Source organism: Nicotiana attenuata, unplaced genomic scaffold (assembly GCF_001879085.1).
Source record: "Nicotiana attenuata strain UT unplaced genomic scaffold, NIATTr2, whole genome shotgun sequence".
NCBI classification, from domain to species: domain Eukaryota; kingdom Viridiplantae; phylum Streptophyta; class Magnoliopsida; order Solanales; family Solanaceae; genus Nicotiana; species Nicotiana attenuata.
In genome coordinates, this window is record NW_017670635.1 from 412,066 (window position 1) to 430,680 (window position 18,615).

Consider the following 18,615-nt stretch of genomic DNA (forward strand, 5'->3'; position numbering starts at 1 on the left):
AAAAATAACGATGGATTCATGTATAATAGCCAATTTTCAGTTAGAATCACTTACCCCGATGATTTCCTTGAAAATCTCTAGAAATATTGCCACAAATCGAGCTCTCTAGGTCAAAAAAATGAAAATGAAATCAAACCCTCGAACCCACCTTAACTGCCCAGCGTTTATCGCTTCCACAACCAGGAAGTCCGCTTCTGTGGAACCACTTCTGCGGAAAATGGAGCGCACCTGTGAATCCCACTCAAGACTATCCTCAACCCCCCCCCCCCACCCCCCCGCATCTATGGAAATGCGCTCGCACCTGCGCACGTGCGCCTGCGGAGGAAATGTCACACCTGCAACCACTCCCGCTCCTGCGGTTCTCTTTATCGCAGAAGTGACTTCGGTTCTGCGCAGACTTTCATGCTTCTGCGATCCCAGCGTCCCCTACTCACTTCGGCGCCTATGCTCATAAGGCCGCAACTGCGGCGTCGCACCTGCATCCACTCCCACCGCAGGTGCGATCACACCAGAAGTTCAATAAATCTCAGCAATGCTCTAAGTCCAAATTTGATCTATTAACCATTAGAAATCCACCTGAGGCCCCCGGGAACCCATCCAAATATACCAACAAGTCCTAAAACACGATACAAACATAGACAGAAGATCAAATCACATCAAACAACATCAAAAACACAAATCGCACCCCAATTCAAGCCTATTGAAACTAACAAATTTCCAACTTCTACAATCAATGTCGAAACCTATCAAACCAACTCCGATTGATCTCAAATTTTGCACACAAGTCATAAACGACACAACGAACCTATTCCAACTTCCGGAACCAAACTTCGAGCCCGGTAACCACAAAGTCAACTCTCGGTCAAACTTCTCAACTCTCCAAACTTCAACTTTTCTAAGTTTCACCAATTCAAGCCAAAATCACCTACAGACCTCCAAATCAATATCCGGACACATTCCTAAGTCCAAAATAACCGTACAGAGCTATCAGAACCATCAAATCTCCATTCTGGAGTCATTACACATAAGTCAACATCCGGTCAACTCTTTCAACTTAGGCTTCCTACCTTGGGACTAAGTGTCCCAATTCATTCTGAAACATCCCCGGAACCCAACCAAACACCTCGGAAAATCACATAGCAACAAATGAGCATAGAATAAGCAATAAAAGGGGGAACGAGGCTACAATACTCGGAACGGCTGGCTAGGTCGTTACAACTATATTCTCACTGCAAATGCTCCTATTAGGAATAGTCCTAGAAGGATAATGTAACGACCCGGCCGGTCGTTTCATGAGTTATAGCTTCGTTTCCCCCATTTCTGCTTCTTTATGTGTTCTTCAGCTGTATTTCATCGTATCGTGTTGGTTGGTTTGGGTTTGGAGTGGTTTTGGAGTCAATTGAGACACTTAGTCTCTTTTGAGTAGGCTTAAGTTGGAAAAGTCAACCGGATGCTGACTTATGTGTAAATGTTCTCGGATGGGGATTTCGATGGTTCGGTTAGCTTTGCTAGGTGATTTTTGACTTGGGAGCACATCCGAAATGTGATTTGGAGGTCCGTGGTAGATTTAGGCTTGAATTGGCGAAATTGGCAATTTGGCATTTCTCATCCGGCAGTGGAAATTTTAATATAGGGGTCGGAATGAAATTTTGGAAATTGGAGTAGGTCCGTAGCGTCATTAGTGACGTGTGTGCAAAATTTCAGGTCATTCGGAGGTGATTTGATAGGTTTTTGCATCGTTTGCGAAATTCGGAAGTTTAGAAGTTCTTAGGCTTGAATCCGAGGGTGATTTGGTGTTTTGATGTTGTTTGGAGTGTTCCGAAGGTTTGAATAAGTTTGAAGGGTGATATGTGACTTGTTGGTATTTTTGGTTGAGGTCCCGAGTGCCTCGGGATGAATTCGGATGGTTAACGGAAGAATTGGAATTTGGTTTGTGCAGCTGAAGCTGCTGCTTCTGTTATTTCCGCACCTGCGGATTGGGGACCGCAGGTGCGAGGTTGCAGACGCGAAAGGGAGATCGCAGATGTGGAATTGGCCAACCGGAGCTTGAACGCAGGTGCGGAGGTGTTGTTGCACCTGCGAGCCCGCCGGTGCGAGGGGAGAACCGCAGATGCGGATATGGGCGGATAAGTGGAATCCGCAGGTGGGCTGTTTGGACCGTAGATGCGGTAGCACAGGTGCGCATATGTGGACCGCAGGTGCGAGACTTCTGGGAAGAAATTATAAAAGCCATATTTCGCGAATTTTTGCCCATTCTTCACCATTGTTGGCCGGTTTTTGAGCTTTGGGCAGTGATTTTCAAGAGGGAATCGAGAGATAACAGTGGGGTAAGTTACTTGGGCTGTATTACTTGTGTTTATGATGATTTTCCCGCTGTTTAATCATGAAATTACTGGGAATTTGGGGTGAAGTCGAAGGGATTAGGGCTTGAGTTTTGGAGAGTTTGATTTGGGGATTTGAGGGACCATTTGAGGTCGGATTTTGATGAATTTGGTATGTATAGACTCGCGAGTGAAAGGAGTTTCTAGTTTTGTGATTTTTGTCGGATTCGAGACGTGGGCCCGGGGGCCGGGTTTGGGTGAATTTCGGGATTTTGGTATAATTTGATAATTTTTTGTATAGAATTGGTTCATTGGCCTATATTGATTGCATTGTAATGCTTTTGGGAAGACTCGAGATGTTTGGAGGCCGATTCCAGAGGCAAGGGCGTCACAGAGTAGGGATTTGACCGGTTCGAGGTAAGTAATGATTGTAAATCTTGTCCTGAAGGTATGAAGCCCCGGATTTCACATCGTTTCACTATTGTCTGGTGACGCACATGCTAAATGACGAGCGTGTGGGCATGCACCGTTGGGGATTGTGACTTGGTCGGTCCCGTAGCAACTATTAAGTTACGTATTTGACTGAAAACTAGATGATACTTATGTGCTCTAGAAGAATCTCTACAATTTGTGTTGAATGCCATATTTGGGCCTTGTGCCAAAACTGTTTGGACCCTTAGGGTCTTTTTCTTATTATCCTCTCACTGTTTGGATTTAAGATCTATACTCAGTCATGCTGTATTTACCGATTTTATAACTCGGTCTGTTTTACTCTGTTTTGATGCATAAAATGATATATTTGGGTTGAGCACCCTGTCTTTACTGATAGCCCGAGCGGCTTGAGAGGTTTATGACTGAGTGAGGCTGAGGGCCTGTTTTGTGAGGATATTGACACCATGGCACGTGAGTTGTTCGTGCAGCAGGTGAGTTGTCCGTGCAAATTCTGATATTGATACTATAGAACGTGAGTTGTCCGTGCAGCACGTGAGTTGCCCGTGCGAATTATAGCGCTTGGGCTGTAGGAGCCCCTCTGGAGTCTACATAACCCCAGTGAGCGCGGGTACCTTGAGTGAGTGTTATGAGATATGCCCAAGGGGCTAGTTGTGAGTGATGTTGTGCCAGAGGAGCTATTTATGATGTTCATTACTTTTACTCTCATTTGATCTGAGTCTCTATTGGAATTGCTGAAAAATATCTTCACTGATTTTTACTGAAAACTAGACTTAAAACGAGATGATTTGACTCATATATTGATTTGAAAGCATGTTGTATTTTCTGAGATTTTATGACGTGGATTCTGTGTGTTTCCTACTGCTCATTCTTTATTTACCTTTATTACTTACTGAGTAGGCATACTCACATTACTCCCTGCACCTTGTGTGCAGATCCAGGGGCTACTAGACGTACTAGCGAGCGTTGATTTTCATCCTTCGCGGATTTGTGGAGATTGCAAGGTAGCTGCATGGAGATCGCAGCCTTGCTCTTCTCCTTCTTATCTTCCTTTAGATATTATAAGTGTTTCCAAACTGTATTAGCCTTAGTTTGTATCAGACAGTTCTTGGAAGACGCTCATGGCTTATGACACCCCGATGTCGGGCTTTATTTCCGCATTTTGGTTTTTGACTTTATATCTTTTATGGAAATTTCAGTATGAAAAAGGTTGTTACTTAGATTTTAATGAAATGTTAAATTATTTTGGGAATGTGTCGGCTAGCCTAGTTCCATGATAGGCGCCATCACGACCGGGTTGGTTTTGGGGACGTGACAGATAAAGTTTGTGGTACGTCTGAAGCAGATAGACAAATCAATACCAAATAAAATTCTTAATAAAGAAGAGGAGAATGATCAAAACGATCATAATAAAGAGGCAAGTGCTCTAGAAGAGTATATTATATAACATTTCATAAATCCTCAGGAGAGGTTCAGGTATCTGAAATGAATGAAGATATCTTTATGTTATGTCTTTATGAAAAAATATTGGAACCGATATAAAATGTTCATCTAAGACCAACAAATTATTATAAACCCCGTTACAATTAGTTTTGGGTCATGAACCTAATATATCCCATTTATGAATTTTTGGATGCACAGTATATGTGCTTGTAGTACAACCATATCGCATCAAGATGGGTCCCAAAGAAGGTTAGGCATATATGTTGGGTTTGAATACCCCTCCATTATTCACTACCTCGAAACATTAACAGGAGATTTGTTCACTACTCGAATTGCAGATTGCCGATTTGATGAGGAACTTTGCCCAAAATTTGGGGGAGAAAATGGTGAAACTAAATGGGAAATTTTGTGAAAAAATCCATCATTGGCTTATCCTGATCCACATGCCTCTATTTGTGAAAAAGAAGTGTAAAGATTATTTATTTGCAGAAAATAGCAAATCAAATGCCAGACACATTTATAGATATGAAAAGGATAACAAAATCACATATTCCTGCAAAGAATATTCCAATCTGGATTGATGTCCATGTTGGACAATTTTCTAGCGTCATAGTCAAAAGCAAGACATGACAGACCATTGGGTTCTAAGGATCAAATTCCTAGAAAAAGAAAAAGAAATGATCAAGATGACATACGAAAGAGTCTCATAAAGAAATTCATGATTTAACCAATCCTGAGATTCATGAGGAAACAACTGAGCCTGAGACTCAAGAAAATAAGGTACTGTCAATTAATCCAATTGATATTGAGACGAATTTGAATCAATCGGATATAGTGGTAGATTATGTCATTGCATATAATATTGCATATAGCACTATACAAGACAGTGAGGATCTTGAACCTCAATATGTTGGAGAACGTCGACAAAGACATGATTGGCCAAAATGACAAGAAGCAATTCAATCAGAGTTGAATTCACTTGCAAAACGTGAAATTTTTGGGCATGTAGTCCAAAAACCTAATTGTGTTGATCCTGTTGGATATAAATAGGTCTTTGTACGTAAGAGGAATGAGAAAAATGAGGTACAAAGATTTAAGGCACGCCTTGTTGTGCAAGGATTTTCACAATGTCCTGGTGTCGATTTTGAAGAGGCATATTCACCTGTTAGGGATGCATAACATTTCGTTATCTATTAGTTTTGTTGTCCATGAAACGCTTGACATGAATTTAATAGATGTGATTATAACCTACCTTTATGACTCACTCGATAATGAGACATACATGAAAATTCCCGAAGAATTTAAATTCCCGACGCACATAATTCAAAGTCCCGAAAAATATTTTCAATCAAATTGCAAAGATCTTTGCATGGTCTAAAGCAATTAGGACGAATATGGTATAACCTGTAACGACCTAACTGGTCGTTTTGATTTCTAGATCCTCGTTCCCCTAATTAAGACTTCCCGTATGTGCCTTTACTACTTTATGACTTGCGGGGATGGTTGACTTGGGTTTCGAAGGTTTTCGGTTGAAATCGGAACTCTTGATTCCTTAATAGTTAATAGTGGCCTAAGATGGCCAAGTTTGACTTCAGTCAACGTTTTGTAACAACCCGACCGATCGTTTTGAGAATTAGCATACTCGTTCGATGGCTTAAGGTATCAATTAGCTTTGTGTTATGTATTATTACTTGCGTGTGTAGTCGAGTTCGGTTTTCCGGATGAATCAGAATTGACTTGGAAGAACAATTCTTGTTTTAGAAGTTTAAGTGAAAAACGTTGACCAGAATTTGACTTTTGTGAAGACGACTCCAGAATGGTGTTTTGATGATTCCAACAGCTTTGTAAGGTTATTTTGGACTTAGGTGTGTGTCCGAATTTGGATTCCGAGGTCCGTAGGTTTATTTGATGCATTTTGGCAAAAATTGGGAAGTTGAAGGTTTGGAATGTTGAGAGGTTTGACAGGGAGTTGACTTTGTTGATATCGGGTCTAAATTTCGATTCCGAGAGTTGGTACAGCTCCGTTGTGTCATTTACAACATGCATGAAAAATTTGACTTCATTTTGGGTTGATTTGATATGATTCGGCGCGAGATGTAGAAGTTGAAAGTTCATAAGTTCATTAAGTTCGATTTGAGGTGCGATTCGCAGTTTTGATGTTGTTTGATGTGATTTGAGGCCTCGATCAGGTCCGCGTTACGTTTTTGGACTTACTGGTATGTTCGGACGAGGTCCTGAGGGGCTCGGACGAGTTTTGGATAGGTTTGGGTTCTGTTGTGATCGTTTTTGATATTTCGATGTCGATTCTTCAAGCATAAATGGTATCATATTGAGAAAATAAGTACCGATTTCTGTTTTTATTGAAGCATTATATCCGTTTCGTAATTACGGAGCCATAGCAAAAAGAATCGTCGAATTCGGACATCGTATGAGGGAGTTATGCTCATTTTAGTGTCGGAAAAGTGAGCTGGTGCTGGTGCTTCACAGATGCGAAGTTGTGTCCGCATCTCCGACCCCGCAGGTGCAAGAAATGGTCCGCAAAAGCGAAAATGACAGTTGGAAATACGCAGGTGCGGATTATTTTGTCTCACAACAACAACAACCCAGTAATAATCCCACTAGTGGGGTCTGGGGAGGGTAGAGTGTACGCATACTTTACCCCACCCCTGAGGGTAGAGAGTCTATTTTCGGGAGACCTTCGGGCTCAAAGACAAAAGATCTGTAACAACAACAGAAAACAGACAAATAATATCATCACCTTAAGTGACAACAAATAAGTGGAAGTACAATAATTATGGTAATAATAAAAATTGAAAATAACAATAAAAAATAAAAAAGTGTGATGGAAAAAAATCGCTTGCAGTCCTATACAAAACATTATCAGACTAGCCAGAACAACGAGGAAAAACACTCAACTATCCCCTAACCTACAACCCTAATGCTCGACCTCCACACCTCCCCATCTAGGGCCACGTCCTCGGAAATGTGAAGTTGCGCCATGTCCTGCCTGATCACCTTGCCCCAATACTTCTTAGGTCGCCCGCTACCTCTCTTCGTACTTGTCAAAGCCAACCGTTCACACCTCCTAACCGGGGCATCTAGGTTCCTCCTCCGCATATGCTCGAACCATCTAAGTCTCGCTTCCTGCATCTTGTCGTCCATGGGAGCCACGCCCACCTTCTCCCGAATAACTTCATTCCTAACCTTATCCAGCCTAGTGTGCCTGCACATCCATCTCAACATCCTCATTTCGGCTACTTTCATCTTCTGGATATGAGAATTCTTGACTAGCCAACACTCAGCCCCATACAGCATGGCTGGTCTAACCATCACTTTATAGAACTTACCTTTAAGTTTCAGTGGCACCTTCTTGTCACACAGGACTCCAGAAGCTAACCTCCATTTAATCCACCCCACCCCGATACGGTGCGTGACATCCCCGTCGATATCCCATTCTCCCTGGATAATAGACCCTAGGTACTTGAAACTCTCTCTCTTAGGGATGACTTGTGAGTCAAGCTTCACCTCCCCGTATGCTTCTCCCGACACATCGGTGAACTTGCTCTCCAAATACTCTGTCTTGCGGATTGTTTTGTCGCAAAAGCAAAAATCCCTGTGTATAAAAAATCAGAACGCATTCTTTTGGTATTTTGAGCATAACTTGAGTTCTAGAGATCCGATTGAGGTGATTTTCGTGGCGTTTTTCTCGTCTTTTCATGGGGGTCAGTATCTAACTGTAATTTTTGTATGCTAATATGATTACAGAAGTTCATTTTTGAATTAATCCATGTTTTGATTGGAGAATTTGTCACGCCCTAACCTCGGGGAGCGCGACTGGCGCACGACCGAGTGAACCCGGTCGAGCGAGCCTATCCAGTCTTTCCTACCCGACTCATTCATGATCCGAAAAGGGAACGTATCACCATTTGTTAATAGGGGAGAGATCAGTTATATAAATATGAAAACGTTGCTAGTCCATTTCTACTTAAACAACATATGCCATAATTAAGTTTCTAAAAGTACATACAGTTGACAATCTAGTGGAAGAGTTTCAAAATACAATGTGATCCAATAGCAATCCCGACACCCATACATGACCCACATAAATGTCTACGGAGCCTCTAAGGATACAAAAGATAAACATGACAATGCCGGCAACAAGGCCCCGGCTATACCTCAAAATATGAAAATTTACACAAAAGAAGGACTACATGACCCCTAGGAGTAATGGGGGCTCACCAAGACTGTTGTAAGGAGAGAAAGAGAGCACCACTATCTGCAATCGGCGCTATCTGCGATGGAACCACCTACATCCATTCAAAGATGTAGCGCCCCCGACAAAAGGGGCGTTTGTACTGTCGAATAGTACTAGTATGTAAGCACACAAATCTTATTAGAATAAACAGTGAAACAAATAGAAGGCAGTTACAAAGATCAACAAGTACTTCACAAAATTACAAGGAATCACCAAATCAGGATCACATAGTTCCGTTTCATTCTTTCCATCTCTTTTAGGTTAATAATCATTAGTGCCAAGTGCCACAACTCATAATGCCACTGTGTTTTTACACGGAGTCCGGTCTCGGCCCGACCGGCTAAGCCATCCCAGGTGAGACATATCCAAATTCACAATGATAAAAGAAATCCAACATAAGTACCACCATGTGTACAACATGGCATCCAATCTCGGCCCGATCGGCTAAGACATCTCACTTGGGACACAACCTCTTTCAATTATTCATTTCATTTACGTTTCTTTCCATCTTCCATTACTTGACACAAACAACCCCATTTATTAAGTAGTTCCTGGCACATGGGCACAGTTTATAATTTAAGTCTTCCCCTTTATTATTCGTACAAGGCCACGTCATCATCCATGTTACTAAGTGCTATCATATAAGACATGCGCACATAGGGAAAGAAAAGAAAGGCTTGAAGAACATAATCACATTTTCAAGTAGCATGATTTCAAACACTTAGAACAATTATGGAACATAAATCTTCTTAGAACAATTATGGAACATAAATCTTCCAACCCAATACATTAAGGCAAACCATTTAGTATGATCAACTCGCAACTCACGTCAATTATTCGGACACCAAGAGTTCAATTCTAAGAAGAAGAGGGTTAGCCATACATACGTTACTTGAGTCTTTCCCTAATTCCTACGACAAGTTCCGGAACCTTTAGCACCTTCAATCTATTTAACAATGTAGCACAATTGAACTCATTATTAGGAAATTGATCATAGCCCTAGCTCACTTGAGCATTATATCAAACATTATGTGTTTGTTGGGGTCCATGGCCCCTTTTTAGTGGAAGATTTCCCAAACCCATTCCCTATTCTTTCCTATCTTTGTTTTAGCATTCCCCCACATACCTTAGGATCACATGCATGCAAGGTAACCACCATAATCCCCATGAATTACCTCACTAAAGGTCCATTTTAGCTACAATAGGGAATTGAGAGCTTGGGTGATAGAAGCTTACCTCTTGGAAGGGAGACCTAGGTGCCTTGTTTATTATTCTTCAAGATCTTTAGGCTAGGATTTGATGAACAATGGACGGAGACCCCTTCCCCTCTCTTTGATCCTCCTCTCTTATTCTAACTATTAGAGAAAATATGCTGAAAATGGCCTAAGGGGGGTGTTTTAACGGAATAGGGGTCGGGTTTTAAATCAAGAAAATGGGTGCCCCGACACAGGTTTGCGGTCGCATATGCGACCGCATAATGGTTATGCGGTCCGCAAAGTGACCGCAGAAGGAGCCTCAAGAATTTAAGTTTTGTCACCGAGTATGCGACCGGTATGCTGTCTGCATATTTGTTCCGCGGTCGCATAATGAACCGCAGAACTTCCCTTCGCAAAAATTCAAGGCAGGTATGCGATCAATATGCGACCCGCATAGCGATTATGCGATCGCACAATTGGGCCGCATAACTGGCCTCAAAATTAACCAACTTTCTGCTTCACTCTGCGCCATTATGCGGTCCGCAGAGCTATTATACGGCCGCATAATGGGCCGCAGAAATGCGTTCTTATGGGAAATATTTTCCTCTAAGTCTGTAGGGTACTGTTCAATCCAAAAAGTCCGAACCGCGGCACCACGAAATCCCGAGTTTTTGGTTAAGAATTTCATGGGTCCTTTCATCCTCCCCACTTAAGGTCATTCGTCCTCGAATGAGGGTCAAGGTTCACTTAGGTTCAGTTACACCATAAGCCATCATCCCCAAATTTGCCTAACTTTCATATGTTTTTGAAAATTTTGTCAAAGTTTCCCTTGTAATTAGGCCTATCCACCTGCCAGAGATCCCCCGAAACACATCTTAACAACATGTGAAAGATTAAATAACATGACAGAATGCCAAACAACACCAATCGAAGCCTCATAAGGACATGTAACTAGAAAGGAATGTCTTTATATAAGTCGAACAAGTAATACAAAATTTTAGGGGAAACAACTTCATAAAACTATTACATGGCTATTCAAACAAATGAGGGTACTTCTTTCTCATTTCATTCTCGGCTTCCCAAGTAGCTTCTTCGACTTGCTGGTTTCGCCATCATACCTTTACGGATGCAATTTCTTTGTTTCTCAACTTTCGGACCTATCTATCAAGAATAGAAACCGGGATCTCTTCATAGGACAATTCTTCACCAACCTCAATGGTCTCAACCGGCACAATAGCGGACGGGTCTCCAACTACCTTCTTCAACATAGAAACATGAAATACCCGGTGCACTAATGACATTTCAGGTGGTAGCTCAAGCTTATACGCTACCTGACCTATCCTTTGAATGATTCTATATGGCTCGAGATACCTCGGACTCAATTTCCCCTTCTTTCCGAACCACATGATCCCTTCATGGGGGATACCTTCAAGAACACCCAATCGTCTTCCTTGAATTCAAAGTCTCTGCGACGAACATCCGAATAGGATTTCTGACAACTCTGTGCGGTTTTCAACCGCTCTTTTATAATTTTAACCTTCTCCATAGCTTGATGCACAAGCTCTGGTCCTATTAGCTCGGCTTCTCCAACCTCGAACCACCCAATCGGTGACCTACATCTCCTACCATACAAGGCCTCAAGCGGTGCAATCTGAATACTAGCATGGAAGCTGTTGTTATAAGCAAGTTCTATAAGTGGAAAATGATCATCCCAGCTACCCTTGAAGTCAAGCACACAAGCACGCAACATGTCCTCAAGCGTCTGAATAGTCCGCTCTGCTTGCCCATCAGTTTGCGGATGGAAAGCTGTGCTGAGATTTACCTGTGTACCCAAACCTTGCTAAAATTTCTTCCAGAAATTAGTGGTGAACTGGGCCCCTCAATTGGAAATGATGGAAACGGGAGTGCCGTGAAGCCTGACTATTTCCTTGATATACAATTGAGCATACTGTTCCGCAGTGTCGGTGGATTTAACTGGTAAGAAGTGTGCCGATTTCGTGAGACGATCCATGATCACCCAAATTGAGTCGAACTTAGGTGGAATGCGCGGTAATGCCACCAAGAAATCCATGTTGATCATTTCCCATTTCCACATTGCAATTTCTATACTCTGAGCTAACCCACCGGGCCTTTGATGCTCGGCCTTCAGTTATTGACAGTTTGAACATTTTGCCACAAAGTCCGCTACGCCCCTCTTCATGTCATTCCACCAGTAGACTTCCTTGAGGTCATGATACATTTTCGTGGAACCTGGGTGCACAGAATATCTAGAAGTGTGAGCTTCTGCCATGATTCTTTCCCAAAGACCATCTATGTTTGTAACACATAGTCGCCCTTGGTACCGTAACGTACTGTCATCCATGCCAAGAGAAAAAGCCGTAGTCTTATGTTTATGAATCCCTTCCTTCAGCTATACCAACACTGGGTCGTGGTATTGCTTTTCTTTGACCTCAACCACAAGCGATGATTCCGCCCTGTTCCGCACAATTACTCCCCCTTCACTAGAGTCCGCAAGACGAACTCCTAAACTGGCCAACTGGTAAACCTCCAGGGCCAAGGGCCTTTGACCTGCTTCCAAGTGAGCCAACTACCCATAGATTTCCGACTAAGAGCGTCCGCCACCACATTAGCTTTCCCCGGATGATACAGAATGTCGATGTCACAATCTTTGAGCAACTCAAGCCACCTTCTTTGCCTCAAGTTCAAGTCCTTCTGTTTGAATATGTATTGAAGACTCTTGTGGTCGGTGAATACATCTACATTAACTCCATACAAATAATGACGCCATATTTTTAATGCAAACACCATCGCCGCAAGTTCTAAGTCGTGAGTTGGGTAGTTCTTCTTATGATCCTTAAGTTGCCTTGAAGCATAGGCTATAACCTTACCATGTTGCATTAATACACACCCAAGACCGATCCTTGAAGCATCACAATACACCACAAACCCCTCTGTACCATCTGGTAGGGTCAACACCGGCGTCGAAGTCAATCTTGACTTCAATTCCTGGAAACTCCTTTCACAAGCATCGGACCACTGGAACTTGAGGCAAGAGTGGATAACCCCTCCATGAACCTCCTGTAGTACCCAGCCAAACCCAAGAAACTGCGAATCTCTATTGGAGTGGTAGGTCTAGGCCAATCCTTTACCGCTACGATCTTTTGAGGGTCAACCTTAATTCCTTCTCCGGAGACGACATGCCCCAAAAATGTAACAGATTCAAGCCAAAATTCACATTTTGAGGACATTGCATACAATTGGTGTTGATGAAGAGTCTGCAGAACTGCCCTGAGGTGGTCGACGTGATCCTCTTGACTTCGTGAATATACAAGGATGTCGTCAATGAATACTATCACAAAGGAGTCAAGAAACGGCTTGAAGATTTGATTCATAAGATTCATGAAAGTTGTCGGGGCATTGGTTAGCCCGAAAGACATTACCATAAATTCAAAGTGCCCATACCGGGTTCTAAAAGCTATTTTTGGAATATCTCGCTCCCTTATCTTCAATTGATGATACCCGTACCGTAAATCAATTTTGGAGAAGAACTTAGCACCTTGCAATTGATCAGACAAATCATCTATTCTTGGCAATGGGTATTTATTTTTTATCGTGACTTTATTGAGTTGCCGGTAATCAATACACATCTGCAGCGATCCATCCTTCTTTCTAACAAAGAGAACCGGTGCACCCCAAGGCGACACACTCGGTCGGATGAAACCTTTCTCTAGCAAATCCTTCAGTTGTTCCTTCAGCTCTTTTAATTCCACCAGCGCCATTCTATAAGGTGGAATGGATATAGGCTGGGTGCCTGGTATCATATCAATCCCAAAATCGATCTCCCTGTCTGGAGGAATCCCAGGGAGCTCATCCGAAAACACATCGGGGAATTCATTCACAATTGGCACAGATTCAAGGGTAGGCACCTCAGTAGTGGTGTCCGCAACTCGGACCAAATGATAAATACACCCCTTCCTGATCATCTTCGTGGCCATAAGGTAAGAAATAAACCTACCTTTTGGCATAACATTATTCCCCTCCCACTCAACAGCTGGCTCATTAGGAACTCAAGCCTCATGGTCCTAGTTCGGCAATCGAGTTTGGAAAAGCATGAATAAAGCCAATCAAATCCCATTATTACATCAAAATCAACTCGGCACCACGAAATCCCGAGTTTTTGGTTAAGAATTTCACGGGTCCTTACAAAATTGAGGATTTTTATCAAAACTTTTCTATAGAGAATAATTGAGTTTTAACCATCAATTCGGAGTCGGAATTGGATGAAATTAGTATGGTTAGACTCATAATGAATGGGGTATTGAAATTTATAAATTTTATCGGGTTCCGAGGTGCGAGCCCGGAGTTGACTTTTTTAGTTTTTATTAAAGATTGAAGCTTTATTATCCATAATTATTTCCTATAGTTTTTATTTATATATTAAGTTATTTTCGCTAGATTTGAGCTGTCTGGAGGTTGTTTCACGCGAGAAGGTCATTTTAGATTATCGGTCTAGCTTCTTTAAGGTAAGCATCTTGCCTAACCTTGTGTGGGGGGACTACCCCTTAGGATTTGAGTCGTTTGTGCTATTTGTGTCACATGAAAGCAGTATACGGAAGGTGACGAGTACGTACTCAGGCTTATATGTGTAAATTGACCGGTCTACACTCTTAGGCATCTTTTATGTACTTATTTGGAATTGTTAGCACATGTTATATCTTTTATTTGTCATGTCTACTATCACATGCTTTATTTGAAGTTGTCGCTACATGCTACATTCTTTACTTGTCGAGTTTGCTCTTATATGCTTTATTTGGAATTTGTGTAGAACGGTTGATTAATTGGTTGTCCTATGTGTTTTCTTAATTGGTTTCTATAATACTTCATGGTGTTCTCATTGTTTTTACTGTTCATGTCACATGTTGATTGTGTAGCCATGTACCAATTTCTGTTATCCATTATTTGCTTCATACTTCTATATTGTACATCTTATTTTGTCTAGTGAGTGTCTTGACTTGTACCTCATCACTACTCCACCGAGGTTAGTCTTGATACTTACAGGGTACCGACTGTTTGTACTCATACTACGCTTCTACACATTTTTGTGCAGATCCAGGTACTTCGGAGTTCATTAATTGTTAGATAGCGGATCATTTTTTGCTTGGGGCCTTCAAGGTATACATGCCATTGCGTTCTCTGGCCTCGGAGTCACCTTTGGAAGTTATTTTTGTATAGTTTAATTCTATTCTAAAATAGTTGTACTTAGTGATTTTCTTTAGTGAACTCAGTAGAGCTAGTGACTTGTACTACCAGTTTTGGGATTGTTGGCTTTGTAAAGAAATTTCTTTTTCATATTTAATAGTTATTGGTTGAATTTTGCCATTAATTCAGTAAGTGTTAGGCTTACCTAGTCTTGAAGGCTAGGTGCCATCACGATATCGTACGGAGGAAAATTGGGATCGTGACAAGTTGGTATTAGAGTTCATAGGTGCTACAAGTCATAAGTGAGTTTAGTAGAGTCTTGCGGGTCTGTACGAAAATATCTGTACTTATCTTTGAGAGGCTACAAAACTATTAGGAAAAATCTTCACATCTTTCTTTCATGTCGTGCAAATTTGTTGATTTCGAAGTTTGAGCCTTTGTCTCTATATTCTCTCATAGATGGTTAGGACAAACGCTACCAGATCAGCTGAGCAGACACTCGCACCCCCTGCTAGAGCCGCGAGAGGCCAAGGCCGAGGTAGAGGCCCAGGAGAGACACGTGCCGCAACTAGAGCACCTGTTAGAGCAGCAATTGAGGAGCCGCCAGTAGCTCCTATTGGGGGACAGGCACCAGAGGCGTCTGTTGTTACCCCGGACTTTAGGAGACTTTAGCACAGTTCCTACGCTTATTTGGAACATTGGCTTACGTAGGATTGATCTCCGTTGCACCAGCTACTTCACAGATTGGGGGAGGAGCTCGGACACCCACCGCCAGTACTCCGGAGCAGCGGGCTCACATTGGTCAGGTTCTGGGTGTGGTGTCGGTGCAGCCTGTTATTCCGGTTCAGCCAGAGGCATCAGAGGAGGAGCAGCTTAGGCTTGCGAGGTTCAAAAAGTATCACCCTCATACTTTCAGTGGTTTGGATTCAGAGGATACATATGGTTTTCTAGAGGAGTGCCACCGTATTCTCCGCACCATGGTTATTGTGGAGGCCAGTGGGGTTGCTTTTACTATATTCCAGCTGTTAGGAGCAGCGTATGAGTGGTGGCGGGTTTCAGGGAGGGTAGCCTAGCCGATGCAGCTTCACTTTTATCGACTCAGTTTTCAGAGATGTTCTTGAGAGAGTTTGTTCCCCAAACCCTTCAGGATGCATGTCGCGTAGAGCTTGAGCTGCTGTGTTAGGCACCATGACAGTGTTAGAGTATGCCATCAGGTTTAGTGAGTTATCCCGTCATGCACCTACTTTGGTTTCTACAGTAAAAGAGCAAGTCTGTAGATACATTGAGGGGCTGAGTTATGATCTTAGATTCTGCATGGCTCGGGAGTTGTAGACTGATACTCCATTTTAGCGGGGTGGAGATTGCCAGGATTTTAGAGCGTATTCAGGGTGAGGAGAGGGAGGATAAGGAGACCAAGAGGTCTCGAGGTTCTGAAGGGTTCAGAGGATTATACTTTTTAGCTATGACCCATTATAGCAGAGGCTCGGGCAGTTAGCCAAACCAGCCCGGACTTCAGACTACTCGTGGTGTCCTAGTTTGTTAGGGTACTCATGTGGGGTAGTCACTTTTAGTGCACCACCAGCACGAGGTTCCTACAACAGTTATTCTGGTTATCCAACATAGACTCGGTACGAGCCGCCACGCCCGTAGTGGGGTTGTTATGAGTGTGGTGATACCAGGCACATCATGAGAGATTGTCCTAAACTCGGGAGGGGCAGATTTCATCAGAGCACTCAGGCTATAGGCTCTATTCTAGTTGCTACTCCACCTGCATAGCCAGTTAGGGGTGGAGGACATGCGGGTAGAGGGCGCCCTAGAGGGGGAGGCCCGGCGCGGCGCAGCCCGGCCCGTTGATATGCTTTCTGTGGTATGGCTGAGGCTGCTGCACCAGATGGTGTCGTTACACGTATGGTTTCAATTTGTTATAGCGGAGCATCGTTCTTATTTTGATTCGGCTCTGCTTGCCGGGGTGAGTCCTCCTATCTTGCTTCACATATGGGTAAGTTTCATAATTTGTACTCTGTTTATGTGTTTACTCCTGTTGGGAGATTCCATAGTGGTAGCCCGTGTCTATCATTTTTTTTTGTTCACTATTGGGAGCTATGAGACTAGAAGTGACTTTCTGTTACTCATTACGGTAGGTTTTTGTATGATTTCTGGATGGTTTGTTACAATTTGGGATTTAGATGCTCTACCGGTAAGGGGAGTTCGTTACGTGTTGTGATTTTGTTTTATGGAATCGAGTTAGTGGAAGTTTTCGGTTGGTGTAAGGTGTATTCTACTTGTGATCCAGAGTTGAGGGTGAGATCCTTGCGCTTTCATGCAGTTTGTTATGTTTCGACCGGGCTGCGTGCCGCGGTGGAGTTATATTAGGATGAGATCCTTGTGATTAGTTCATATGTTTTGATTATCCCTTGTGGAGTTGATTCGTAGTATGGTACTGATAGAGAGTTGTGCATGTTGGGCTTGTTCGATAGTTCTCACATGTGTTACTCTTTGCATATTGAGTCATATTCACATTGTGCTTATTTGGGTTTTAGCTTACGAGGTGTGTGCCCAGGTGGTGTTATATGTGACTTGTTGATTTGAGTGAATGGTCATGGTATCTTCATGTTTCTTGCATCGTTGTCAGCGTTGTGAAGGTGTGGGACAAGGTTTTAGTTGTTATGAGGTTAATTACCGGTGCTAGATTTGATTATGGGTAGCTATGATGGTCAGAGATGATGTTATGGGCATATGTGTGATGTGTTACTTCGTGTGGCTATACCTTGTGGGTGTAGGCATGAGTCGTTGCAGCCGGTTGAGACTGATACCGTGTGATGATGTGGGAACCAGATCTTTGTGAAATGATCGGATAATGGAAACTTTTTTGGTTCTAAGGCTTATTAGTGTGGGTTGGAGGAGAAATTTTCAGTTGAGAGGGTGTTGCTGGGCCTATGTGGATCAAGGTGACATGGGATCACCCGTGAGTATATGTATGGTGAGATCATTCAGTGAATTGATGGCTTCAGAATGGTTCTTGGCATGTTCGAGAACGAACGTTTGTTTAAGAGGGGGAGAATGTAACGGCTCGATCGGTCATTTTGAGAATTAGCATATTGTTAGGTGGCTTAAGGTCTCGAGAAGCTTCGTGTTATGTATTATTACTTGCATGTGTGGTAGAGTTTGGTATTTTGGATGATTCGGGATTGATTTGGAAGAACAATTCTTGTGAAGACGACTCCAAAATTGTGTTTTGATGATTTCAATAGCTTCGTATGGTGATTTTGGACTTCGGCGTATGTCCGGATTTGGATTCGGAGGTCCGTAGGTTGATTTGATGAATATTGGCAAACATGGGAAGTTGAAGGTTTGGAAGGCTGAGAGGCTTGACCGAGAGTTGACTTTGTTGCTATCGAGTCCGAATTTCGATTCTGGGAGTTACTATAGCTTCGCTGTGTCATTTAGAACTTGCATGCAAAATTTGACATCATTCCGGGTTGATTTGATATGATTCGGCGCGAGTTGTAGAAGTTGAAAGTTCATAAGTTCATTAAGTTCGATTTGAGATGCGATTTTTAGTTTTGATGTTGTTTGATGTGATTTGAGGCCTAGAGCAAGTCCGCGTTATGTTTTTCTTATTGGTATCTTCGGACGGGGTCCCTAGGGGCTCGGGCGAGTTTCAGATAGGTTTGGGTTGTGTTGCGCTCGTTATTGATGTTTTGACATGATTCCTCAAGCATAAATGGTACCATATTAAGCAAATGGTCTC